We start from the raw sequence: 27,886 nt of genomic DNA, 5'->3' as shown, positions 1-27,886 counted from the left end.
TATCTATTTTTATTGGTATCTTCTCTTGGCCACCTATGGAGAAGTGGGCTTGTATCCCAACTACCATGGTGTGCCTGTTTGTTCAAGAAATTTCCTAGGAATGCATTTGTAGTTTCACGAAGGCTGTCCATCTGAACAAGGGAAAACCTTCCTTGACTGGAGTCTCAAGTTTTAATGAGCCCATTTTGGCATCTCTAGGGTTAAAGGTCCTCTCAGAACCTATAGGTACTGGAAAAGGCGGTTTCTAAACTCAGCTGCTCGAGTCCATTTTATTTTTTTCCCCCAGCAAACAGGAAATGGAGCCCTGAAACTTTTTTTTTTTCCTAACTGGAAAGTGCGCGGGGAGGGGGCACACTCACCCTGCCCACATCCAACCCTGAGCCTGACCCAGACTTGGGGGTCTCCGCGTGTTTTTTCTTCCCTCTCTTTTTTTCTATTATTTTGGCAGACTTTTTGGAATGTCTGGGAACTAAGGGCTTTGCTTCATGGAGCAGAATTCTGAAGCAAGAAAAAGAGAAAGTTATAGACTAAACCACAGAAATGTAAACACGTCTGCAGCTAAAATAACTCCACTTTCATTGAAAACACTCCTCCCTCACAATCAGACTTCTGTGTGCTATGGTCAATAAAACTGCATGTTAATAGCGACCAATTAATAGATTATGTTGCTCGGCCTTAAAAGTTGAGGGAGTTTTAATTATTATTTTTCAAATTAAAGGAGTGCTTATTCCCTCCCTTCCCTTGGGGTGGGGGGCGGGGGGAGACTTAGCTTTCTTTCTGGCTGTTTGCTGAAATTCTTGGCTGTTAAAGTTTGGAGAGGGAGGGACACGGGTAGTTTTCACTTGGTCGGAATGGGGAGAGTGTGCAAGAGATCGCTCCAGGACAGGTTCCTAGAGATCGCTCCGGGACGGTCGTGACGGCCCCCGAGGGACATGAGAGAAGAGGAGCACTCAGGTAAGCTCGATTTTGAGGTCGGAATTCGCGTAGAAACGAAAACATCTGGAAGGGGCTTAGCCCCGTGCCTCGGGCGCAGACGAGCCGAGCCTCCTGGCTGCACCCTTTGGAGGCTGCTTCTTGCAGACGCCGTCGTCTCCCAAGGGCGGCTGTCACCGCGTGCGTCGGTCAGACCAGGCCGCGGTCCCCTCGGCATCCCCGCGTCCCGGCGGCTGCATCCGGCTCCTCCCCACGACCGAGGTCCGGGCCACAGCGCCTCTCCCTCCGGACGCTCCGCGCGACGTCTTCCTAATTCTCATCAGCATCGAGGGCAGTCCGCGGTCATTTTATAAACGTCTAGTGTCGCAACCGTTTTCACTTTTACCATTTTCAATGTTTGTAACGGTTTTCACTGAGGCTGGAAAAACATCACTTCTCGCTAAAAGCGACCCGAGTTAGGAGCAGCGCGCACCCCCGCGGCTCCCCCTCCCACACTTTCCCTCCCCTGACCCCCTCTCCTCCCCTCTGGTCCTTCCCTTGCTCCTCGCCCCTCCAGTAGTCGCGTCCTGGGTTCCTTTCCTGCTGGGGCCGGACTCTCTCCTCCAGCCGTCCCAGTCTCTGGTCCTCCGCCTCCTCCTCTTCCTCCTCCTCCGCCTCCTCCTCTTCCTCCCGGAGCCGCCGGCCGCGTCCTAAACCGGAGCAGGGCGCGTAGTGTCCAAACCTGCCCGAGGGCGCGCGCACGGACACGCGAGCACACCCATACCCACGCGCACACGGACACGCGCGCTCTCGAACACTCCCGCGCGCTCGCACCCACGCGCACCTGGCCACGCGCGTGCACTCCCGCCCACGCGTCCCCGCCCCGCCCCGCCCCCAGCGCGCACTCCGGCTTCGCAAGTCGCGCGTCGGGGCGGCCGCCCTGCTCGGCGATTGGCGGGAGCCAGAGCCTCCCTGAGCCCGGCGCCCAAACCATGGGCTGAGCCCGTCGGCGCCGAGGGAGTTAGTGCGACCCGGCTCGGCGCCCACGGCCAAGGCACGCGCGCGGGCACACGCGGGCGCGGACACGCGCGGACACACACGTGCGGGACACGCCCTCCTCCGACGGCGGCGCTAACCTCTCGGTAAGTCCCGCGCCCCACGCGACCTGCCCGGCTCCCGCCCTGGCGACGGCGGCTGCGGGGACGGGGACGAAGGCAGCGGGGTGGCCTTAGGGGCGCACTCTGCAGGGCCCTTCCGACGGCGCCGGGACAGGTGGGGCGTGCAGCGCCGGGAGGGACGGCTCGCCAGTGCGGGGTCCCCTGGAGGCGCGTGCAGTCAGGTGCGGATGGAGATGAGGAGGCACCCCGAAATTGACAAGGGCCAGGAGAGCACACCGCAGGGACTTCATCTGGGGCCCCGACCAGGAGGTTGTTTGTCCTTGTCTGGAATGGAAATCAGGGTTGAACTAAAGCTCACGCTTGGCCTGAAGTAGGGAACAGGTGTGAGGCTGGGCTGTCACTGTCCGCTGGGTCCTGATGGTGGAATGACTCCCGACGGCGCCCTCCCGCACACGCCGCAACACCGGCTCTGGCACCAGCTCTCAGCGCCAGGAGCAGTCCCTCTCCTCTCCCACTCTCGGTCTCCGTCTTTTCACCTTCCTATTCCTCAGCCTGCAGCTGTTATGTTGATTTGCCTCCAATTTACCGCTCTAATTGCAAAACTTGGCATGTTAAAAAAAATATGGTCTTTATTTTATCAGCTAGCCTTACCTGGTTTCTGTCTGAAATATATTATCCGTTTATTGCTATGGTATATTGCATAGATGCATAGAGGCATTAATTATCTTTTAAGTACAAGACACATGCTGTTATTAATAGCAGACTACACTGCCCACTAAAATGGATAAACAATTTCAATGAGAATGTGGATTTAACACAACTCTTCGTTGATCGAAAGATAATTTCCTTTATCTTTCAAAATAACATATTCCTCTGTGCTACAGGTTTCACACTCATATCTCTATAGCTTTTGTAGTTCAGAAAACTTTCAATGTGAATACAAACACATTTTATTTTTCCCTGGGTGACATACATAGGACACAGAGTTTATTTACCTTTGGGACTATTTTTGACTGTTTTCCATTCTCTCCAAGTAGTTTAGAGCCCCTGAAGGGAGAACTGTCATAGTCCCGAAGTTAACCCTTGCACCGCCGGCATTGGCTGGTGCCCACTCCCGGGGCAGACCAGAGCTCAGAGCCTTCATCCATAGGAGGATCAAGCAACAGACGTTGTGAAAAACCCAATCATGTAAATTAATTCACCATGTGTCAAGTTATTAATAAGCTAATTACACCATCGAAATTATAATTCTAGCCGAAAAAGGGTGACCTCTGCAAACTTGTGGCTAATATGTCAAGTTTTACAATTCTCAAGAAAGGCTTTAGAAGAGCTACACACATCACAAATGCTATTTGCCATTTGGTAATCCTAGCTTCGGTTTGGGTCAATGGCTTTTGGAAAGTACACTAAATTAGTAAATGGGTAATCTATCTCGAGATATTTGTTAAGGAATATATAATTCCAGTGGCACTTATAATTTCAGTTTCTTCTCTTTTGTAACATTTTATAATTACTTCATTCTATTTAAAAAAATTAGAGTTGTAGTATATTATTTCACATTTATCTGTTATTTCATGAGGAATTATTGGTAATTTAATCTGATGCGAATTCTTTAGCTAAAATTTAGAAAATTAGCATTTACTATTGAAGGGATTGTGTGAGGGGCCTGCATGCACACCTGTATGTGAACTTCCCCCCTCCACTTTCCACATTTTGCTTTGTTATTAAAGAAAAACCTTGTTGAATTTTTAATCTTATAAAATCAGATATTTTATTTGTTGTAAGACCTAAGATCCCAATGGAATCCCAGATACATAAGTAAGAAGGAAAGCATCTCTGAAAGACGTCAAAAGGAATTTGTAACTTACGTAGTATTCAACAATGTTATATGTTATGTATATTTTAAACGTATCATATTGTAAGTAGGGTAATAGGAAACTTTCAACACTTTTTTTTCCAAAAGTAATATTGGCTTTGATTTTTTTTCTTGCTATCTTTAAACGAAAGATAAATAAAAGGGGGGTTTTATTTCTTCTCAAAACAGAAGAGCTAATGTTTCTGGAATCGTTTCCTATTCCCAGGCAAAAACCGATAGCAAGTCAGCCCCAGTCATAGGATCTGGAGTGGTGGGAAGACATTGTCATAGTGAATAAACGTCTGTGTTGCCTGTTATTTCATAGAACTCCATTGAGAAAGTGTCGACACAGAGCCACCTACATTTCAAACGCGACTTATGGAGTCTAGGAAGCAGTTTGGTCAAGGTGGCAAAATCCCAGCTCTGTGATACATCAAGTCACTTCTCAGTTTAAATTGACAGCTGATCTCTCTGAATGCAGGTCTCTTTTTGTCACCTCTTTACTTCTTTACCCTTTGCGTCCGAGGCAGTTTTCCAGAGAGGAGGAGGATGGCAAAGGGGTTCTTTTGTCCTTCCCCAGTGTGTAAGGATACTCGGGCTTTCCCAGGGAGCATGGTCCTTCACAATACAGCTATTGTTTCATGTTCTACACCTTGAATTTGAACCTTAGGAGCAACATTTGTAAGAAAAATAGGCTGATGTGACAGAGACGTTCAGATCTTTGGGGCACAGTTTCAGATGATGATGATACTTGGTGGCAGTCATTTGAGTAGGGGTTTTTTGAAAACTCTGAAAATCACTGCGGTATTTGAGGATGCTCATGCTTGTCAGTGACCAGCCACCCCTCCATATGGTTGCTGTTCCTTGCATGATAGCATTCTTCCCTGGTATTTCCCGCACCCTTATTAGGGGTCAGTTAATTAGTTGTCCATTATGCATTGTCAGCGTAGGGACCTCTCACAATGATTGATTGAAAGCAGTTATTTTGTAAACAACAGCGGGAGTTTTCCAATGGCTGGGCTGTCACCTGAACCAGTTCAACATAGCTGAAAAAGTTAAAAGTTAAAAGGGAGATCTTCCCCTTTTAACCTAATCTTTTATTTAAAACATTTTCATATTAAAAAGGGAGAGGCTTGAATGCTTCGTGTTTGTAGTGTTGCAAAGTCTAGTGAAGGTAGTGAAGGAGGGTGAGCTAAAATTACTTTGCTAAATTTAAGTGCAAGTAAAATGTAGACAACACCAAGAAATTAAAGGGTGCGTCTAAAAATGGAGCGCCGGGTCTAAGTTTTAGATTTAAACTAACTTTTAAGTTCTCCTATTTTTAGGGTCGCATGTCATAATCTGGGAGACCCTGATTGCGTATGAGAAACAGTAATTTTACAATGAAAGTAAGGGGTTTGGTTATGTTGACTCAGTGCGTGTTCAGAAGAATGTGCAAAGGAAGTCTCATTATGCGACTCTGTCCTATTCAGAATGACTGTGTGAGACAATGGAAATATCCTTCAAGTGTGTAAAATAGGCCATTTGAATTAATTTATCACTTTTTTTTTTGTTATGATCCCAGAGAAATAGACATCAGATGTGATCTGGGACAAATCTTTAGTGTGTCTAAAGGTTTTTCAAACCTAGATTTGTAGCTGCCTCCTTTTAAAGCCTAACCTATGATTTTTGAATTGTTTTAGTGGGAATGAGATTTTTATACCTGCTTTTGTCTTATATGTGATCCCTTTTAAGGATAACATTATTGCAGTAATTATTCCCTCTGCAAAACGTACTCTGGGGGAAAAGCCATCTCTCTAAGGAACAGGAAAGAAAACAGGTACATATAGACTGACTTTAAAAAAATAGGAAACTTATTTTCACAGATGTAAGCATTCAGCAAAAGTTCCCAAATGTTCATCTGAAAGTGTAGAAATGCATTTGCACCTCAGTTTTGAGAGCAGGGGAGCAAAGGAGTGAAGCTTTATTTAGTGAAGTACTATCGTCCCGTTTCCATTAAATGATTCTCTGTTACTGGCGGAAAGGTTAATTTTCTTTATAACTGTGTGGAAACAGTGGGCTATGCATTCTTGGGGCTCACTAAAGTACTTAAAGTTGTAAAGTAAAAGAAAGACTAAATTGGAGCATGCACGCTTTTCTGCACACCTGGCAGGGAGGTTTGTGTGACTATCTTGAGGAAATATTAGCTTGTGCAAAGTCAGAAGCTGCATCCTGGAATCAGATTAGCTGGAGTTGTGAATCTTTCCATCTGAGCTAAGATGGACAGTAAGAGAATCCCAAGATCTTAGTAAATCTGTTAGTTACCTATTGCCTTAATTTAATAAATTGATTGAAATTGGCCATGGAAACCTGCTGTTCCTTCTTGGTTTGCAGATGTGAGTTCCTGAAATCCAGGCAGCCCTTGATGTCTCGATGGCCCAGTGACATGGGACATGCTCTGCTGTGTCCCTTCATGGGTCCTGTCACTGGAGCTTTCCATCTGTAGGGGCTGCTGCCAGCTTTGGAGCCTGAACCTCTCTGCCCTCCCTGGAACCCCCCTCCAGCCAGAAACCCCTTTGTAATATTCCTGTCTTTCATCCACAGACCCTTGCCTGCTGCTGGGGCCTCTGCAGGGGCAGTGGTTTCTCATCACGTGTGGGCTGGTGGGGGGCGCAGTGAAGAGTAGGGTAGGGAGAGAGCCCTGGCCTCTGGGGACCTTAAAGCAATATTTCATGGAAAGCCTGTTCTCCAAGGCAGGCAGATTCTGCAGTACTACCTGCAGTTCCTCCAATTTGCCCTGTTCACCAAATAATTTGAGTGGGCAGAGCTGGGTACCAGCCTTTACTTAGAGCTGTGTTTCTGTTGAAAAGTGGGGCCCAAGTGTGTATTAACTAATTTAAGAATTGGGTGCTGAAATAGAGTCTGTTGGTCATGTTGGCGTCCCCCAAAAATTCACGTCTTAAAACCATGACTGTTTCATGGTTACAGTGACAGCGCTGCTTACATTCTGAAAATCCACAGTCAAGCCTCAATAAGCCTGAAGGGAATTTGGCCTGATTAAATGGTTCTTTTTAGTTGTTCATAGTCAGATGTCACCCGTCACACACAATTATTTTGTACGGAGTCAAGTGCGTTCCACACACGTTGCTAAAGGGTGAGAAGAGGGGATAGCAAGGTGAATTTCCTGGCAATCAAGCTGATTATCCATTTACCATGTATGGTGGGAGATGCTGAATGCTAGCGCAATGCTGTGTTCTTAAAATGAGGACTCTTGGGAGAATTGGGAAGGTTAGGCACAGGCAAAGCAGGAATTTCAGAAGCACCGGAGACCTCCCTGGACCCATCTCTGTGTGCAAAGGAGGCTTGGAATTCTGCTTGACATGAGAGTGAACGGAGGTCTCAGGGTTCAGAGGAAGGAGTGAAAGAGGCTATTATGAGGGCCCTGTGGGAGGAAGAGGGGATGACTGTGGCACAACTTAGGAAGGGAAAACTTTAGACCTCACACTGAAGGAGGTGCATTTCAGGATTTTTGCATGGGAAATGCAGAGATCTAAGCAGAGTATAAATAATAAGTGAAGCATGTGCTAGTAAAGTGAAATGTTTTGAAACAGAAACCACTCACATTTACAATCTCAACATAAAACTTTTTAATTAACTGTATCAGAAAGCTGAGATTTATTTTATTAGGAAATGAGGTAAAAACATTTTGAAAAGAAACTAAGTGCGAATTGAGAAACGTTCTAAGAAGATTTCATATGTTGAATGGATTCTCATTAAAATTATCCCCAACCTCACAAAGCTGATGTGAGCCTGCTGCCAGATTTACAAATCTGGGTCTATAATTGCACAAAGTTTAAACTTGCCTTGTGCAAGGCTTGCTTTTTCTGCAGTTCAAGATACAGCAGCAAGAGGACAGAATAAGCAAAAGTGGAGGAAAAATTTTCTTCTTCAGTATTGAAAAGTACTTTCTGGTCTATTTGACCGTGGCAGTAAAACTTACTTCATGACAGTATTTTAAAATAGAAATAATTACAGTAAAAATCAAATCTAGGGCGTCTTCTGGAGAAGAGATGTTAGATCAGCATATTATTAGTATTTATCCCCAATTCTGGAAACCTTACCTAAAGGCCCTGCCATTAGAACGGAGAGGAATAGTATTGATTACTACTTGAGGTATCAAAGTAAACGTATTTTATTTATTTATTTATTTTGAGATAGAGCCTTGCTCTATTGCCCAGGCTGGAGCAATGACACATTCTTGGCTCACTGCAGCCTCTGCCTCCTGGGTGCAAATGATTCTCCTGCCTCAGCCTCCTGAGTAGCTGGGATTACAGGCACCTGCCAATAGGCCTGGGTAATTTTTGTAGTAGAGACAGGGTTTCGCCCTGTTGGCCAGGCTGGTCTCTAACTCCTTACCTCAGGTGATCTGCCCGCCTCGTCCTCCCAAAGTGCTGGGATTACAGGTGTGAGCCACTGCGCCTGGTCAATAAAAGGATTTTATAGATGAAATAGTATCAGTTCTGAAGATCGAATATCTCTTAATGAAACTGAATATATTTTTGCAGTTTTCTAAGACTTGTAAATATAAGTGATTAAACAGAATGTCCCACAAGGGCAGTTGCTTCTAAGTACCCCATAGCCAAATTGTAAAACCAAAGGTAAGTCAATAAAATCATTTCGTAAGTATGTGTAACCCACAGTAAGGGCTGTATTTGCTTGTACATTAAGAACACATTTGTAAATGCATTTAGCATCAATATAAACTTTTTCTTTGCAAAAGTAAGCATTAAATTGTATTAATTTTTCTTTATTGGTCTTAAGCCACCTGGAAATACATTTTTGAATTAAAATATGTTGAGCATCTGTTAAATGAGAGCACTGTCCCAAAAAAGAGATGGGAGCATAAGTCATACAGGGACTGTTAAGACATGGGACACATCTAGAGATTAGACAAACAACTGTGAATTTAGTGGGAGAAGCCAGAACATTCCTCTATGGAGCCCGCCTATCCACCTGTCTGTCTGACTGCAGCAATTAGTGGCATGCTTGAATTTCTCTGTCTTCCACAAGTTGTGTTGACAGGTATACAAAACTACCACCCCTTTTCCTTCAAATAGCTACGTTTAATTGAAGAGAGGAGAATCCCCCCTTGCAAGGACATTCTAAATGCAGTGTCCTTAGGATAAATACCTACAGGTGGAAATTAATGCAGGACAAGTGGAATGCGTCAGAATTCAGGGAATGCTGAGTAGGCAGAGATCAGTGGGCAGTCAGATTTGACTCAAGGTGTGAAGGTACAGGACTCCAGCGGCAGAGGGGGTGCTCCGGATCATGGGAAAGGCATATGCAAGGACAGAGAGGCTAGAAGCTACACGCTGTATGGTGGAATGGCAAGCTGTCCATTTAGTCCATGTTTTTGCCTTATGTTCTATGTAAGACTTCATGCAAGACACTGCAGAAGCCTTGGGTAATGCCTTCAGGGAGGCAAAATCCAGAAAGAGGATGAATTCGTATGCTGTGGAATCTAGAGAGGGAGGTGAGCAAGAATGCCATGGAATTGGGGCAGACATTGACACCCCAGAATCTAGAAAGGAGGGGAACATTCACATTGTGGAATCTAGAAAGTGGGCGAATGTGCATGCCATGGAATCTAGAATCTAGGGGGTGGATGCGAATGCCATGTAATCTGGAAAGGAGTTGAACATACTTGCCATGGAATCTAGAAAAGGGGTGAATGCTTGTGTCATGAAATCTAGAAAGGGGGTGAACGTGCGCGTCATGAAATCTCGAAGGAGATGAGTTCACACACCAATAAGAGTGGCATCCTCAGTGGGACAACCTGGTTGGACTGGGCCAGCGTGGCAGTGAACAGGGCTCTAGACTGTGTGGCAATGGAGGAGATGTTCCTGAGCAGGGAGACAGCCTCATGCAGTGCACTGGGTTTGCTGTGGGGCCGTTCATGGGCATTCAGGTCTTTCTTTCTTATGAAATCATTGAAGGATTTAATTTTTAGCCTGAGCATCAGGAGTCATTGTCTGAGCATTTGGTTGTATTTCATTATCTGGAGACGTGTGAATGACCCAACTCCAGCAGATATATAAGACCCTGAGGCCTGCCTGGCAGGCCATTGCATTCTTAGCTCAAGTTTATGTTCTTACCTTTGTTTCCCTTTAGCTTCATCTTTATTTTTTATTTTGCTTCTGAATTTTAAACAACCTTGTCATATTGCATATACCCTTGTAGACCACTTTGAGTCCCTTTTTGGGAACAAGGTAGAGTATACATAACATAAAATAGAATCATGCAATCAAAAAGCAATCGACGCTATTCCATAGGAAGATCAGAGGATCACAGCATGCTACCTGGAGGCTGAGGCCCTTGAGCTGTGCCGTGGCATGTTGGATCTGGATTGGCAGGGATGGTAGAGATAGCAGTGGGCAGGAGGGTGGGGGAGTCAGGCCCGCTGGTGTGTTTGGAGGGTGGAAGTGTTATGTTACCTGGGAGTGAGTCACACAGTGTGGAAACTGACCAAACCCTCTGGGGTGTTGGAGGGATCGGACCAGACAGCTACTTCAATATCTCAGGTGTAAAGTTAAGAGGTAAGGAAGAAAGTAATCTTATGGAAGGGAAGGGAGAAGTGTGATGTTGTGGAAGGTGGCAGGTGACATTCACTCATCAGATGGTATAGCCACAGGAGACATGTTGCCAGGACCATCTTCACCGTGGCTCTTTGTAGGAGGTGCTCTAATTGTCCTCATTTTCCAGAATAGCAAAGTGAGGCTCAGGAGTGCTGAGCACCTTGCCTGGAGTCACACAGTAGTGGGAGCCAGTGCAGCATCAGAACCAGGCAGGCTGACACTGAGATCCACCCATGCGACTCTGCTGTATGTAGTTATCTTGGTCAGAGCAGCAGGCCTGTTACGGAAGTGACCAGAAGGGAGCGAGGGACGTGGAGGCAGAGTCCGTGTAAGGTCCTAGCAGTGCTGGGCAAAGGAAATAGAAAGTGAACCTCAGGGGTAGTTTTAAATCTTCCAGTAGCCAAATTAAAAAAGACAGGGACAGGTGAAATTAATTTTAATAATGTAATTTATGTAACACATGCTGAAAATATTATCATTTCAAATGTAATCAGTGTAAAATATTGATGAGATATTTGACTTTATTTTTTTCTATATGAAATCTTCAAAATCCATTGTGTAGTTTATACTTACAGCACCTCTCCCTCTGGACTGATCACATTTCAAGGGCTCCATAGCCACATGTGGCTAGTGGCCCCCATGCTGAACAGTGCAGGTCTGTTTAGCTCAGGAATTCAAATTTGATATAATGAGTGACCACAACGTCTATTATGTAACTTGGCCACAGGAGTAGACGTTTTGTGATCTTATGTCACTAAGGAACCAGATATGATAGCAATAGAAAATTGAATGCCAACGTGACGTGTTCGGTACTAAATCTGCAGTTTTTACATTGGAGGGAAAAATGTATGTATGATTTCCTGTTGAGTCACTTCATACTTTTAAAGGGCAAAATAAAATACCGATTTTCAGGCCAAAACTTTGTATGCCTGGTAACAAATAGTACGGCTTTTGTTGGAATCATGCTGCGACAACTCCATGCATAAAAATGCTATTTGAATATCTTCTATTTAAAGGTAATTCCAGCCTGATGACAAATTTCTTTATTTTGCATGTTTCTTGAGAATAATACAATTGATTATTTTGAAGAACGGCATTCTTAAAGGGCCAGCATCCCAGAGGAAGAAAGCATATCTACTAAATGTATTGCTACAGAATTAACCTTTACAAGGACATATTCACACTATTTGATCATGACAAGTTGCACATAACGCAGGCCTTTCCCTTCATTTGTGATACTGAAGCTTATGGCAAAGTCTTCTGAAGTCAATCCATAGTGCTCACATGCCATTTGTTATTATCAATGTGCTATATGTGTGCTATATGTGATGCATCAGTGAGTAACCATTAGCCTTTTAACTATGCTACTCTTTTTTTTTTTTAATTTTTATTTCTTGAGACAGAGTCTCGCTCTGTTGCCCAGGCTGGAGGGCAGTGGTGCGATCTTGGCTCACTGCAATCTCCGCCTCCTGGGTTCAAGTGATTCTCATGCTTCAGCCTCATGAGTAGCAGGGACTACAGGTGCATGCCAACATGCCCGGCTAGTTTTTTGTATTGTTAGTAGAGACAGGGTTTTGCCATGTTGCCCAGGCTGGTCTGGAACTCCTGAGTTCAGGCAATCCTCCTGCCTCAGCCTCCCAAAGTGTTGGGATTATAGGCGTGAGCCACCGTGCCCAGCCTGTGCTACTCTTAAAGTTAATATTTCATTTAATTTTTTGTGCAAAGTAAGAAACTTCACTAGCAGATTCTTACTCATTCACATTTTCCTGAATAAGAGATTTGTTTTTAGTTCCAGTAGCTGGTCTCTAGCAAATTTCTCATCTGTGGTTCCTTGTAGGTAAGTTTGCTTTCATTATCGCTAGTGCCTATTAAGAGAATTTCACTCTTACTGTTTTGGTTTATTTTTCCCGGTGGGCAGTGCTTACTGTAAAAATAAAATAAAACAAAAACTGCTAAATAAAATAAGTGTGGCTTCTCTAGACTCTAATCACCATATTGAATTTTATGCCTAATGCAGCACAATTATTGGTAACCAAACAGTAAAGGAGAAGGAAAACTGTGGTTTATTGAAACACCCCACCAAACCCGAAAGCTCAAACCAAGGAGCATGGCTGTGTGTTCTCGCGTCTAGCATTATATGTCTCTGGTGTGTTGCGATGCATCATTGTAGGGTCATCTAAGGACAAATGGAACAGCAAGACTTTATCTTGTGTACTGCAGACTCCCCAGCTTTCAAATGCAGGCAGTGAGTTGGATTTTGTGGTAGAATCTTGTTTCGTCCTATAAGGAATGTGGGCCAACAGGTGTGAGCCGTTTAGAAGTAACTGAAATTCTATTCCAAGACCTCCTGCACGTCCATTTGATGCCATAAGCTGCATTCAAGCATTGTAGTTTCCTATCAGAGTACAAATTTAATTTAAAGTCTAAATTATATTCGAGGAGTCTGAAGCCCATTAAGACTTCTTAAACAATTCACTTGAGGTTACATTCAGTGAACATGTGTAAATATGAGAACGTGCGAGGCAAGTGGTCTAAACACAGAATGAATACGAGACCACATTGATGTAAGCCACATGTGCTTAAAATCTTGTCAGAAAAAGCATCTCATCCCTGGTAACCAGAACGTTCGGCTGGCCGTGTGGCTTGCAGGGAAGGGTTGGTGTCCAGGTACCTCTGTGCTTGGGCCTTGCAGCTTTGCCACATCATCAAGGAAGACCTTTGAGACCAACGCTATGTCATCAGCTCATGGGTGTGGCTCTCAGCTGCAGAGCAACAGGGGAGACAGAAACCCCCAGGGTGCTGCCTGCCTCAGCCCTCAGTGGTGCCAAAACATCCGTTCCCCATCAGCATCTCAGGTTGGGTGTCCACGGGTGCAAAATGGCTGAAATGTACTCTTGGAAACTGTTGTGTTTAGTTAAACTTGGATTAATGACAACTGTCGAGTTTATTTTTTCCTTTGGGCTGAACAGTTTTCATATGTTATAGGGATGTGTGGGTGGATTCAGAGAAATGGCAAGTGACTCCCAGTACAGTGAGCTCATAAAGGCATCTGAGCATCGCTGAGCAGGGCCCCGTCCTCACTGTCTCTGAGCTTCTAGACCTTCTGCCTGGGCATGTCCTTCCTTACGTGTTCGGACTCACAGCTCTGAAGTGTCATCTTTAGGGAGGTTTCTCCTGCAGTCAACACACCCAGGGACTAAAAGAAACAAGCCAGCGAGTCTAATGAAATCAGGCTGCAGATCTGAAGTGCTTTTGGAATATCCTGCCCCTGCTTTCTGTCTTCTGTCTGGTTTTCATGGAAATTTGTGTCTGGGAATGAGGAGGAATCGGAGTGGATTTGCTGGAGGCAGGTGCCTGTGTTCTTTGGCCCTTGCCATTGGGAGTCAGGACCAAGGAACTTCGGAAGAGGTGGAGGAGGCAGAGGCCGTGGGAGATGCGATGAGCACGGTGCAATCTTTATAAGACAGCGGGGATTTCCACAGACTTCCTGATTTTTGAAAATTATTCATAAGCCTGCCCTCGTCTGGGATTTTCAGGATAGAAAACATACCCCATTTACTGTCCACACTCCATAAATTACCCTTTCAGATTGTTGCAAAGTTATTTTTTGCGTTCTGTGATGCTTGCATACATAAGCTCTGTGATTGTGAGTAAAATGCCTCCATTTCTTTCTCCAGCAAGGACCCGGACAGTGCTGGTCAGGACAACGTGCAGTAGTGTCACAGCCCTGTTTGAAATAACAGGCTACTTCTCCAAAAGGGTGGGAATAAATGCTGGCCCAACCCTGATTTAAAAAGATTAAAGAAGAAATGGAAATGAGGATCAGAATTAGTTACGTTTGCACTGGCAAAGGAAGCGAGATTAAATACTTGCTTTCAGTCTTTGCTCCAAGCAAGTAAAAAAAAAAAAAAAAAAGAATTGCCTATTATATATTTGAGAAAGTTAAATGCATGATTCCTTTCTGGAATGCACGAGCCTGTTTGTAATGGACTTTGCAAAGCAAAGATTACTGCATTGGATGCTTAACATGAAATAAGAAATTATGAACTGAGAAATCTTTAGTGCATAAACATTAAAAAATAAGTCGCTGTTTTAAATAAATATAATCATCTGCTTCATCTGTGTCAGAGTGCGGAGTCTTTATTTCTTTCCTTTTTATTTTTCGTTTTTTCAGTGGTTTGATTTCTTGTGCTTTACACCCATTGGCTTCTAAAATAGGAGGTGACGTGTATGTGACTTGTTGAAGAGTGAATGAGTGCAACATAACCCTTTCAATTCCCACCATAGATAAATCATTTTGGGGATACCTTAAGCATATCAGAATAAAAGAAAACTTAGTATTTCTGTGTCACCTGAGGCACTGGTGCCAAAACCAGCAAGAAGTAGTGACATTTTGTAATGCAATTACATTTAGGCTTAAATTAGTGTTTTTCAACCATGTTTTTCATGATCAACCTCCTAAAAAGCCTTTTCTTTTTTTTTTTTTCCTAATTGTCCCTCCTCACATGGAAATTTAATACCACAGATACACTGTTTTAGTACTTTGCATTATACATATACGTATGTCTACATTTAGGTATGTCTGTGCTTTATACAGAAAAAGAATAAGACTCTTTTCATCCTTCAAGAACTAATTTTAGCTTCCTTGAGGATGCATGGCTTAAATACGCAATGCTGATACTTAACTTTGCAAAATATTCTCTTTAGGAAAAAAGACGGTGGATGCCCATACGTGATCTTAGAAAGGACTGAAGGTGGTGAGGAGATTCGAAGTAAGCAAGGATTAGGATGCCAGGGAATGATGTTCTGACGGTTGTCGTCCTTGTTTAGAACGTGGCCTGAAAACTGGTAATGAGAAAACAAAAGATGAATGACAGCTCTCCTTCGTGTTGTTCAGGCACCATTGAACATGCAGAATCGCTGACCATACGTTTTCCACGTGTGAGAAGGTGACACAGTACTTATCAAAGTTACGAGTGGACAAAAGCAGAAGGTTGCAAAAACTAGTAGCCTAGAGAGAGCAAGGCGGCATGGAGGCTGGCATCCACCGGCCGGCGAGCTGATGGGAGAGGCTGCCCTTATCCACTTCCTGGACCTGAGCACGCACCCTTTTCCCTGCACGCCTTGGATGTAACAGTGCAGGTTGTGTGGCGGAGCTGACGTGCAGCAGCTGGATCACATTGACTCTGATATTTCCCCTCCAGTAAAAGTGGAAATAGAATAAAACAAACAACAACAACAAAGACATGCTGAGCTTAACCCAAAGCTCAATCAGAAGAGAAAAACACCTGGGCCATTGTCAAGAGAAACAAAACCGGGCCGGCCCATGTTTTTATGAACACGATCAGCGAATAGTATTCCCATTAAAAGGCAACTGACTCAGATGGAGGGTGAGTGTTCTGTGAGGCAGAGCTGAATAACCCACCCACGCCCTGTAGCTGACAGGATCGCTTAAGCAGAGTTACTAGAAATGACCCAATGATACTAAAAACAGGAAAAAGTACACGAGGGGAAAAGCAGATTCTTAGGAAGGGAAAGAAGTGTGTGAAACCAGTGCAGACTGGTCAGAATCTAACATTCTGTTTCAGTCTCTCCTCATCACCTGCAGTCCTAACAAATCCTCCACTTCTCATCTTCAAGTGAGTAATTGTACGGCAATGCCCTGCCTTCTAGGGGAAATTAAATGGTAAAGAATGTCACCATGAGTGCAGAAGGCACAAAGACTGTTTTTTGTTTGTTTGTTTTTGCTTTTTTTTTTGGACAGACTCACTCTGTCATCCAGACTGGAGTGCAGTGGCGCCATTTCTGCTCACTGCAGCCTCCACCTTCTGGGTTCAAGCAATTCCTGTGCCGCAGTCTCCCAAATAGGTGGGATTACAGGTGCATTCCACCACACCCAGCTGATTTTTTTATATTTTTAGTAGAGACAGCGTTTCATCATGTTGGCCAGGCTGGTCTCGAACTCCTGACCTCAAGTGATCCGCCCTCCTCGGCTTCCCAAAGTGCTGGGATTACAGGCGTGAGCCACCACACCCAGTCAAGAGTAGGTTTCTAAGAGAATGGTTGCATCCAGCTCAGAATATAGGAGGTGCGGTGGTATTTTCTGCTGGTAGATGTCTTCCTGGGGCATCACTAGGGCATTTGCTTCTATCTGAGGGGTGAGATCAGAGCAGTACCACATTAAACATCAACAAGTCGGCTATACGGAGCCCAGCTGTTCCTTTTGCTTATTGCTTTCTTATGGGCCTGTATTTGGAATGTAAAAGGGACATATGTTTCCATTGATGCTTTTTGTCTTTCTTGTCTATGTTTTAAGAGATGTTTAAATTCAAGCAAATACTGTTTAGTTGTAAAAGCTCACTCTTCCTCCAGTCTTTCCTCCCTTCTGTTTTTCCAAATTGTCTCTTTTGAATCATCTTACAGATAGAGTTAGTTTGAGTCAGTGGTGATCCACAGATCGAGTTTGGAGGCCAAGCAGCGGAACTGACCAGGTGCTTGTCATGGTCACGTGGAACCCAGATCTGAAGTCTGTGAATGCTTGCCCTTAAAAACCACTAAAAATACCTCTTCGAAATATGACTCGTTTCACAGCGGATTCCACAGTAGCAGAATCACATTGTGGTTTATTTGGTAGCAGGGTCAGATGAGATGATATATTCCAATGTATGCCTACACACTTATTTATATGACACCTCTTTATCTTACAAGCCATATATTTGTTCCTCTACAGCCATAGTTCACCCTTACGTTGTTTTTGCCTTTTCTGGGGAATTCCCTTTGAGCTTAGGAATTAGGGCCGTTAACTGTACAACAGTGTAGGAATTTATTATTTATTTATTTTTAAAACTTTTAAATTTTTAAAATCATTTATTTTTTTTCTGAGACAGAGTCTCATTCTGTCACTGAGGCTGGAGTGTAGTGTTGTGACCACAGCTCACTGCAGCCTCCATCTCCCACGCTCAAATGGTCCTCCCACATCAGCCTCCCAAACAGCTGGGAGTACAGGTGCATGCCGCCATGCCCGGCTAAGTTTTAAAGTATTTTTGCCGAGACGGGGTCTCGCTGTGTTGCCCAGGCTGCTCTCTAACTCCTGGGCTCAAGTGATGCTCCCGCCTTCGCCCCTCAAAATACTGGGATTACAGGCATGAGCCGCCCAGTGTAGGAATTTAGAAACATTGATGATCCTCACCGCCTGGGGTCAATGATGACATGAAGATCACATCTGTATTCAGAAAAAGTGAATATCAAATACATGTTAGTTTTCTAGGCCATTTTGGCGTTGTTTCACTACTTGGCTCAATTTTAATATGGTTTTTGTATGGCAGTGTTTTTTCCCCCAAATTTTTAATTGATATAATCATGATGAATAATCTTGTAAATGTTGTAATAGCCTTGTCTTAAAGCTTCGAATTCAGCCTAAGTTAGTTCTTCCTTGGACTGCATTGGAAGACCCCTGTCATACCACATTTCGCCCTATGCTAATTCTCTAGGTAGAAAAAGACTGTGTTATACGTTGATCATCTTATAAGGGGTTTCTACAGACCAAGATGTCTGCAGGCAGTGTTTGGGAAGGTTCCTTTTTGCTAAGAAATCACACCCAAATGGAAACCTTCAGAAAACAAGTGGAAGCCAGGAAAAGTGCTTCCATCACTGGAAAGTTGAAATCTCCTTTACAAAAATCAGTTCATTGAAGGAAAAATGTCTTCCCATCTTGTTATAGTATGTTACAGTACATCGAAAGTTCTTTTAAAAGGGATACTTCTACTTAGTAACAATATCATCAGGGTGGTTTGCAGACAGAATGTCATGCTACTGAATGGTGCCGCCTCTTTGGTTGGATTTCAGGAGCCAGTAGCTGCCCTGCTCTGCACTTCTTCCTCTCCCTGGCTTGACCTCAATTCAGGCCCGCGTGTCCTTCTGCACAGTGGGTCCCAGGCTACCACCTGGAGAGGGGAAAATGTGGCTATGAAGGCCTCTAGGAAAAAAAGCCAGCTCCACTAACGTTTGTTGAGAGGGCGACAAAGAAAGGAGGGGAGAGGGTGAGCAGAGGGGACTGTCCCTTGGGACCCCAGCTTCCCAAGTTCTGGCAGTGGATGGTGTCTGTGGGCACTTGGTTTTCAGTTACTCACTGCCTGGACAGAATGTGTGTTCTTTCTGCCCCACGTGGCCAGCCCACGTATGGCTCAAGCCCACAGATCTTATTTTCCCGTATTTACTTGAAATCTCTGGCCAGCCAACATATGGCTCAAGCCCACAGTTCTTATTTTCCCGTATTTACTTGAAATCTCTCTGAACACGTGGGGTTTACAGAAACATGCACTTCAATTATTCTTTACATTGACCCAAAATGGTACTGAGGAAATTTTCCAGTGGTCCTGCTAACCCTGAAAATGGCAACAGATGGGTGCAGACTGATGCATTCCCGGTGGGGTGGAATCCTCTTTGCAGCTTGTGAGTGTTGCCACTGTGGTTTGGAAATATCGGGGGAGGACTAAATTGAGTGATTTCTTTTGTTTTGCAGAACAGCTGAGTTTGTGCGTGTAGCTTGAAGACCTACCATAAGAAACAAATTTGCCTCTTAAATAAAAGGAACAGGGCATAGTTATGTTCTTGGCTTTGGTGTGCGTCAAGGTTGGGAGAAGGAGGAGTTGTGGTCTTACTCCGTCCCCTGCAGCCTCGGGCCTGTGTGCCCTGTGAGCCAGTGTCATGGGGTGCACGTGGGCTCAGTGGCTGCATCCAGAAAGATGTTTTTGTTCCCCTACTTCAGGTTTTAGTCCTGAGACTACCAATTAAACCATCCCATAAATCTTCCATTATAGGTAGTAAAACCTAATTTTGGATTTCCTGCGTGCTCTGGTATCCTGCCTGATTGCTACCAGGCTGGACCTGTGAAGCAGACAGTACGTGTATTGTGCCACGTGGGAAAGCCCTTTTCTTATATATTCAGGATTTAGTCTTAATTCCCTGACTGCTTTCATCTTAAGTTTCAAAACTCCTGAGGATAGCTATCTGGAACTCTGCAGTTGACTTGATTCTTTTCAGTGGATAACTTTGATGCAATGAGTAAGGGAAGGGGGCACTAAGAAAGGGGTAGGCATAAAAGTGAGTGAAGTAAAACACCAAAGCCGTTGTAACTCTGCCCCCCTTGCTGTGAAGGCACAGGGCGTGCACTCTCTCAGTGTTTCATACTCCATCATCTGTAACTCAGCACTTTCCTCAAGCTGGGGAGTGACAGCTGCTTGGGAAAACACATACATATTTTGGAAGTATTTGAATCAATGCCTTGTTTCTACCCCTCTCCTCTTTCAGCGACCCAATACCTTTGACCAGTGTTGCTGAATGGTTTGCCTGGGCTGGAATCTGGGCGAACAGGAGTCGTCCTGATGACTTGGCCCTTGTCCCCATCGTCCCTTGCACATTTGTGAAGGTGAACTTGGGAGATCAGTGGGTGTAACGGTGTTGCAAGGGTATTCTGAGTTTGAGGCAGCCAGACTTTGTTACCTATTCATACAAAGGAAAGACAAAACCTATGCAAAAGTTGTTCTTCGTGGTGGAGACTTGGCAGGATGTAGTGTGCTGTGAAAATCTGCAGGTGAAAGTTTGAGTGGGTCTGTGTATATGGATTTATTGGCAGGGGCAGAGTGGGGTGTGAGGTGAAATCTGTATGAACAGTACTAAAACGTTTAAAACTTACAAGTGACATATATCAGCATTTTTGAACTTTAGAAGGTGGTGTCAATAATACTTTGTTTACCGTGAGCATACAGATGAATAAAAGTATTTAAATTAAATCTTTCTGCACTCCGACATTATGGCTATTGAAAAGTAATGCATTTAATTCCAGATAGTGGAATTTCTCTCTTATACATATGTTTTTCCCCAAAGGGGATCATATTATATATACACTTTTATATATATATGTGCTGGCACCTGTTTTGTTCACTTACCAGCACGTTAGAAGTATCTGCCCTTGTTCATAGGTATGCTTAATGATATTTTTTTAATGCCACATTACTTTTGAACTGTCTGGTATTCCATCATATGTCTCTGTCATTATAAATTTATCTCCCTAGTCCTCTTCTGTTGAGTATTCAGGCTGTGTCTAGCTTTCTATATTATAAACCAGGAATTCCCAATCTTGAGTGCAGAATACAGATGCCCAGGTCCTATCCCAGGCCAATTGAATCAGGCTGTCTTGGGGTGGGGCCCAGGAATCAGTATTCTCACATGCCTCCAAGACGAAAATTACTGTTTCAAACCACGCTGTAGTTTATCAGACTGAGATATGCTCTTGAGAGTGGAATTGTGTGATGAAAGATATGTATCTTTAATCTTTCGATATAGAGTGACAAATTACCATTCAGAAATTTGTCTTTTTTCCACACTAATTTTCACTTTAAGCTTTAAGTCTTTTAAAAGGTAAAGAATGAAAAAATTTGCATGTACATTTGGAAGAGGTTTATGTCATACTAAATAATTTTGTTGACCTGCTTGACATTGCTTAGTTTATTTGGTATTGTAGCATGACCATGTTACTAACATAACAAAGGGGGGTGTATTTGGTGCCACTTTCTGGTTGCTTTAGTGAGACTGTGGTGGGAAGGGGCAGATGCAGCAGCTCTGATGATGAGTGTCTGGGTTCATTCAGGCTGCTATAACAAAATACTGTACACTGGATGGCTATAAACAAGACTTTATTTCACGTAGTTCTGGAGGCTGGGAAGTTCAATGTCAAGGCACTGGCAGGTTTGTTGTCTGTTGAAGGCCCATTTTCTGGTTCGTAGATGGCATCTTCTTGCTGTGTCCTCACATGGTAGAAGGGGTAAAGGGAGCTCTCTCTGGTCCCTTTTATAAGGAAATTAATTCCATTCATGAAGGCTCCATCCTCAAGACCTAATCACCTCCCAAAGGCCCCCAGCTCCTAATGCCATCACCTTGAGGGTTAGGATTTCAACATGTGAATTTTGAGAGAAAACAAACTTGTGGTACATGCAATGAGCATGGGATGGCTCTGCAGAACTGGGCTTTATGCCTTTTCTGGGTTCACAGCTGACTCTCAGGAAATGGTTGCCTATCTATGTATGCGTTAGTTTATTCACTGTGAAATTTTCTACATGTTTTATCAGTGTTCTACTGTAGTTGTTATATTTCTCATGCTAATACATAGTTGTAAAAGTCAAATAGTATTTCTGGGCTTATAATGAAAAATAGCAGTTCTCTGCCCTCCAGGGAGCCCCGTTTCCTAGAGGTAACTGCTGTCCTCTTAGCTGTTTCTTCTGTCATTTACCTCCTTGTTGATACATTACTGAGTTTTCATGAGCTTTGCATTTGGACTTTGTATTAGTCCATTTTAACGCTGCTGATAAAGACGTACTTGAGATTGGGTAGTTTATAAAGAAAAAGAGGCTTAATGGACTCACAGTTCCACGTAGCTGAGGAGGCCTCACAATCATGGCAGAAGGGGAAAGGCACATCTTACATGGCAGCAGGCAAGACAGATCAGAGCCAAGTGAAAGGGGTTTCCCCTTATGAAACCATCAGATCTTATGAGACTTATTCACTGCCACAAGAACAGTGTGGGAGAGACCGCCTCATGATTCAGTCATCTCCCACCGGCCCCTCCCACAACACATTGGAATTACAGGAGCTACAATTCAAGATGAGATTTGGGTGGAGACACAGGCAAACCATATCAGACATTATCAATTTTCTTCTAAGGCAGGTGAGAATTTAGTTCATGTTCCCTTCCCCCATCTCCTGTTTCTCCATCCTTCCAATGTAGGTAAACCGTAATGTTGGTTAAGTTGGTATGCATTTGTGACATTATTATAACTATGTAAATGTTACTTAGAACTGAGTCATACAGTGTGCTGTGATGTTTGTTTTTTTTCAAAAACTTAATAACTTTTAATTGATTTTCAATGGTTTTCAATTGATTTTTCATTGATTTTCAATGATTTTTTCATTGGTTTTCAATGGATTTTTCATTGATTTTCAATGATATTTTTATTGCCTTGGTTTTTCTAAGTACTTACAATAAGACTCCCTTAAACTCCTTGGCAGAACCAGTTCCTCTTTTCAGTGTGATAGAATGAATTTGGTTATCTCTCAGGGTTTTTATTGTTTGGTTGTGGGGGAGGCTGCTTTAAGGAGCCCTGTGCTCACGGATGGAACTGGCTGCTTCCAGGTGTGGCTGTCCTGGCATCTCTGCCCTCTGGCATCCTAGGATTCTCTTGTTTTCATGCTGGACTCCCTGTCTCCAGGTTATCCTATCAGCCTCACGGTTGCCGTAGTTCCTCACATTGATGGCTTGGCTGGGCGTTTGTTCTCTTTAAGAAACATTTCCCTCACGATTTGGAAAGTGATGCGTCATAGACTACCAGCTCTTATTGTTGTTATCAAGAAGCTTGGGATGCCATCCTCATTCCCATTTCTCTTCTCTGAATGTTTTAGGTTTTTCTCTTTCGTCTCAGTGTCCTGAAATGTCACAGAGATGTGCCTTGGTAAGCGTCTCCTTCCTTTTATTGTGTGGGGTACTCAGTGGGCCCCTTCAGTTGTGGGAAGTTTTTGATTTCTTTGAGAACTTTCTCTTCCATTTTTAAATGTTTTCTCTTCTTGGAACTCTTGTTATTTAGATGTTGAACCTCCTCTCTGATCCTTTTTTTTTTTTTTTTTTTTGAGGCATCTTTAACATTTTTTTTAATGGCTGTATTATTTGTTCTTATCTTTAGGATCTTCATGTTTTCTTTTTTTAAGTTAAAACATCTCTTTTTGCTTCACATTTTTTCTTCGTGATTGTTGGATTTTGGTCATCATTTCTCAGGCTTGGAAGTTTTTCACAAGTGTCTGGTGGACGTTGGATACTCTTCATGTTAAGAATAATTCACTAGGAAGCTGTGTGCCCAGGCGGGGCTTGTTGGCTTGGGGTGTGTGCCATGATGGGCATCAGCGCCTGACTGTCATTGGGGATGCATAAGTGACTGTCTCAGTAGCTGTTTCTCTGGGGTTGGTCAGCATCTCCTGGGGAGAATCCTGCCGTTGTCAGCTGTGGAAAGGGTGGTGGAATGAGGGTGGGGTTGTTGGAGCCTGGACGCAGGGTTCTGAGGGTGAAGTAGAGGGAAGATCCTGGGGGAGGTACCTTGCCATTCACTTGGTTCCCCTTTTCAGTATGTTGCCTCATTCCCTCACTCTGCAGAGCCTGGAGTCCCTGATTTCTCTCCGGAGAGGAACCCTAAATTACCTGCTAGGCACAGGATGGTTACCTAGCTGCAGGGGATCAGAAAGGGGATGTGGGAGGAGAAGGGAGCACTTGAATTTCCCCTTTCTCCAACACTCATACACTGTCATGTTTTCAGCTCCATTCCTTGCCCTGCTCCCACCCTCTGAGGTGCTGGGACCTCAAATTTCCAAACCCCTCAGAGTCCCATGGTGCAAACTGCCTTTCCCTTTACTGATTCCCCCCATCCTCTGGCAGGAATGTCCCCTCACTCATCAGCTGCCATTCTCTTATTTGCTTTCCATCTTTCAGATTTTGCAAACATCTTCCACAGGCTGTTGTCTCTTCTTTCTTCCCTTTGTCCATTTGAATTTCTACTTTTAGTGATATTATTCTAGAGGTGAGCCCACAAGTTCAATCTGCCCTTTTTTACCTGGACCTGTTACATTTTAGAGATGAAGTGAGTTGCAAGTCTTCTTGTATGAGTGTGGCATTCTGCCACAGGGTGCAGTAGCTGTAAATGAGGAGGGCCAGATGCACGCAAAGTGATAAGATGATCATGATGAAGCTCAGGCTTATAGAATGCTGACTGTGCTGGGCTTTACCTGGATTAACTCCGCATATCCTCACAGCAACCCACTGGGAGGGAATCTGTTATTCCCAACTCACAGAGCAGAGCAGGAACCTGAGGCATGGAATCATGGAGTGACTTGCTCAGGGTCCCATGGGGAGAAGTGGCTGAGCTGGATATTACACCCGTACTGGCGCACCCAGATCTGAAGAGTTTCACAATCCAGGCCCCCCTACTGGATCCTCCCCTGGGCCTTTCCAGAGTTGCAGGTGCTGTGTTTCACCCCTTACCTTAGATCTTCGTTTTCTCTGATATGCCCAAACCATTGTGCTCATGGGTTTGGCTGTGATGAGAACTCTTTTGCTCTTCAATCCACTCAGCTAACATTTTTGTAGTCCTGGATTTCCTGCTTTTTATTATCTAGACCCCAGAATAAACTTCTAATGGGCAAGTGGGAACCCTTGTTGGAACACACACATTTGCATACATACACGTGTGTACACACACACACACAGAAGGAACTTGTGAAGAGACACAGCATAAAACTGACAGATAAGAAATAGATGTGGATCACAAGACTGAGGACAAAGCGAGTGAAAAGGCTACCACAGACTGTTGATTTACAGTAAGTTAAAAACAAGGAAATTATTTTAAAGTCTTTTATTATTAATAGTATTGATGATTAAAATTATAATTAATAACATCAACGTAATTTTAGTTGCTCTTTCTTGGGATCCTGGAGACAGTAGCACAGCTGTCAGGACAATCTTGCATGATGGACATTTTTATCCTCATTTTATGTTGAGGAAACGGAAGCTCAGAAATGTTAGGCAACTTTCCAAGGACACACAATTAGTAGTACAGTGTCTAATTCCAACGTGTTCACTCATTTTGCCATGGTAGCTTTTGAAAATATTGAGGCCAAATAAGTAGAAAGGCTATTTTGAACACCCAGGTTAGTAAGAAATCCACTAGATTGTTTCTTAAGCTCTGAATCAACGATTTTTTATTCAGTCAGGTTCTGTTTGCCAATTTGCAGGTGGGTCATTTTCTCTGGCAAGTTTCAACAGAAAGGCTGGCAGAAGCACACAATGACACACCTACAGACTGCACACACACACACACGTTTCAGGAGACTGAAGTCTGGGAAAGCAATGGTTTTGAGATGCTTTTTACACTGACTAAAAAGCAAAGAGAGGCTAGTGGCTGAGCAGAAGGATGCTGTCCAGACCTTCATCTAGACTAGATTATGACCAACCAGCCCAGCATGGGGTTCCAAACCTGCCTCCCACTGGGCAGAATTTCCACAACATCTTTTCCCTCCTTGGGGCTTTATTCCCATCCCCAGTTAAAGTCTCTCATACGTTAAGAATCCACGGTTCATGTTTGTAAGCAATAACAGTGTTTGCCTCTTCCTTTTTGACAGTTTGTCGTATTACCTAATAAATATTTTTGAATAAACATTTGCTTCCTTCTAAGCAGGGGGACAGACAGGCAGTGTCCAGCCCTCTCTCAGAGTACAGGGCCCCAGAATCCAGGTTTAGAGAGTTCTTTTTCCCATCAGGATGTGGGCCCCAGGGATGGGAAGGGACCTCTTTGGGTGACATCCTGCAGAGCTGCTGCAGCCAGCCCAGGTGGGAGAGGAGAGGTTGGATGGGTTTCCAGGAGCCAGAGTACATTCTTCCTGATAATCTCCTTAGAAATGAGAAAAAGCCTCCCTCCAGTTTTTATAGTTCCAGCTTTCATCTGCTCTTCACCCACAGGTGCTTCATTCCTTGGCTTGAGTAAATACCTTCAGGGAAAAAGAACCAGATGCCACTATTTTTAAAGCTGAGGAATTTTTTGTTCAAATAAAATTTTGCATAAAAGCCCAATAAGTAGCCCTTCCCCCAGAGAGTGAGCTCTTTTGGTGGGAGCCGGACCTTCCTTGCCCTCCTGCTCCTCCCAGCTTCTCTTCTCCTGGAGACGGGTGTGAAAACTGCCAGCTGACCTCTTCTGTGCATTTATTGTGTATTAGTTCATTCTCATGCTCCTATAAGTACATAACTGAGAATGGGTAATTTATGAAGGAAAGAAGTTTAATTGACTCACAGTTCCAGCATGGCTGGAGAGGCCTCAGGAAACTTTCAATCATGGCAGAAGGGGAAGCAAACATGTCCTCTTCACATGGCAGCAGGAAGGAGAAATGCTGATCAATGAGGGAAAGCCCCTGATAAAATCATTAGATCTCATGAGAACTCACTCACTATCTTGAGAACAGCATGAGGATACCACTCCCATGATGCAATTACTTGCCCTGGTCCTTCCCACGACACATGGGGATTATGGGAACTACAATTCAATATGAGATTTGGGTGGAGACATAGCCAAACCATGTCATTTTCTATGGGAAAATAGAGACCCAGAAGAGTCAGCTCCCCCAAATTGTGGAACCTAGTGATTGCTAGAGCTGGGACCCTAGCCCAAGGCCTCATTTCCCGAATATTATTCAACCTGAGTCATGCTAGGGTCAAGTATGTTTGACATAGGTGGTAACAGTGGTGGATTGCTGCCACCATGACCTAAAATGTTGATGGCCCAGCTTTCAACTAGGCAGTCAACCTTACCTAAACACAGAATAGGTTATTGCAAAATTGTATGCCCTCCAGATTATATTTTATGCTCAATAATTGTGCTTTAAAAATATAACATTGAATCCTTTTATAATAGTTTTTGGGTCTTAGAAATGAGAAGGTTATTACTATTATTCTTATTTATTTGTTTCCTTAAAGGAATCATGCCTGTGAAGTTTCAGCTTGATTACTTTTTCATTTATTGAATTACTCACTATTTCTTTGTTTATGCATGTATCTAGTTTTTCTGGTATCTCAGTGTAGTTTTATTGTTTTTGTTTTTTAGTGTGTTATATTTGTTACAATTGATACATCTAGGTTGTCACAGCATTATCACCTAAAGTCTATAGTTTCCATTAGGGCCTGCTCTTGGTGTTGTATGTTTTACGGGTTTTGACAAATGTGAGCCTACTATTACAGTAGGCTATACTATTATAGTAGGCTCATATTTTTCAGAAAGGATTCAGTATGGGTTTGTGTTAAAAACATTTAGTGAGCCTACTATGATAGTATCATACAGAAAAGTTTCACTGCCCTGAAAATGCCGGGGGCTCTCCCTATTCATCCCTCTGTTCCTCCCCACTAACCCCTACAAACCACTGATCTTTTTACTGTCTCCTTTTCTAGAATATCATGTAGTTGGAGTCATATAGTAGGTAGGCTTTTCATATTTACTTTTCCCTTAGCAATATGCACTCAAGATTCCTCCATGTTTTTTCGTGGTTTGGTGGCTCATTTCCTTTCATTGCTAAATAATATTCCATTGTCTTGATGTGCCACACTTTGTTTATCCATTCACCTATATAAGGAACCTTGGTTGCTTCCAAGGTTTAGCAGTTATCTTCATGTTCTTTTCAAAGCTTCAGTGAAACCCTGTAGGCAAGGATTCTACAGGATACCTTCCAGTTGACATGCTGTGCAATTGTAATCATTATTGAGATTCTAAGAATGGATCATCAATCTGCATCCATGCAAAGGGAGCTGA

At 43.6% G+C, this 27,886-nt stretch overlaps 1 protein-coding gene across 4 annotated transcripts in view; it reads left to right on the top strand.

Moving 5' to 3' along the window:
• The first annotated feature begins 831 nt into the window (after window positions 1-831).
• The window catches only part of LOC105472635 (ETS transcription factor ERG), a 282,743-nt gene continuing 255,688 nt past the window's right edge, over window positions 832-27,886 (top strand). For 3 of the 4 annotated variants that reach the window (XM_071095720.1, XM_071095718.1, XM_071095716.1), the window contains exon 1: window positions 832-954. The gene's annotated coding sequence lies outside the window, so the exon portion shown is untranslated. Of the gene's footprint in view, window positions 955-1,908; window positions 2,055-27,886 lie in introns of those variants that run through there. The other variant, XM_071095717.1, reaches the window with a different exon arrangement.

Source organism: Macaca nemestrina, chromosome 4 (assembly GCF_043159975.1).
Source record: "Macaca nemestrina isolate mMacNem1 chromosome 4, mMacNem.hap1, whole genome shotgun sequence".
Lineage (NCBI taxonomy): Eukaryota > Metazoa > Chordata > Mammalia > Primates > Cercopithecidae > Macaca > Macaca nemestrina.
This window is presented reverse-complemented; position numbering and strand designations above follow the sequence as displayed.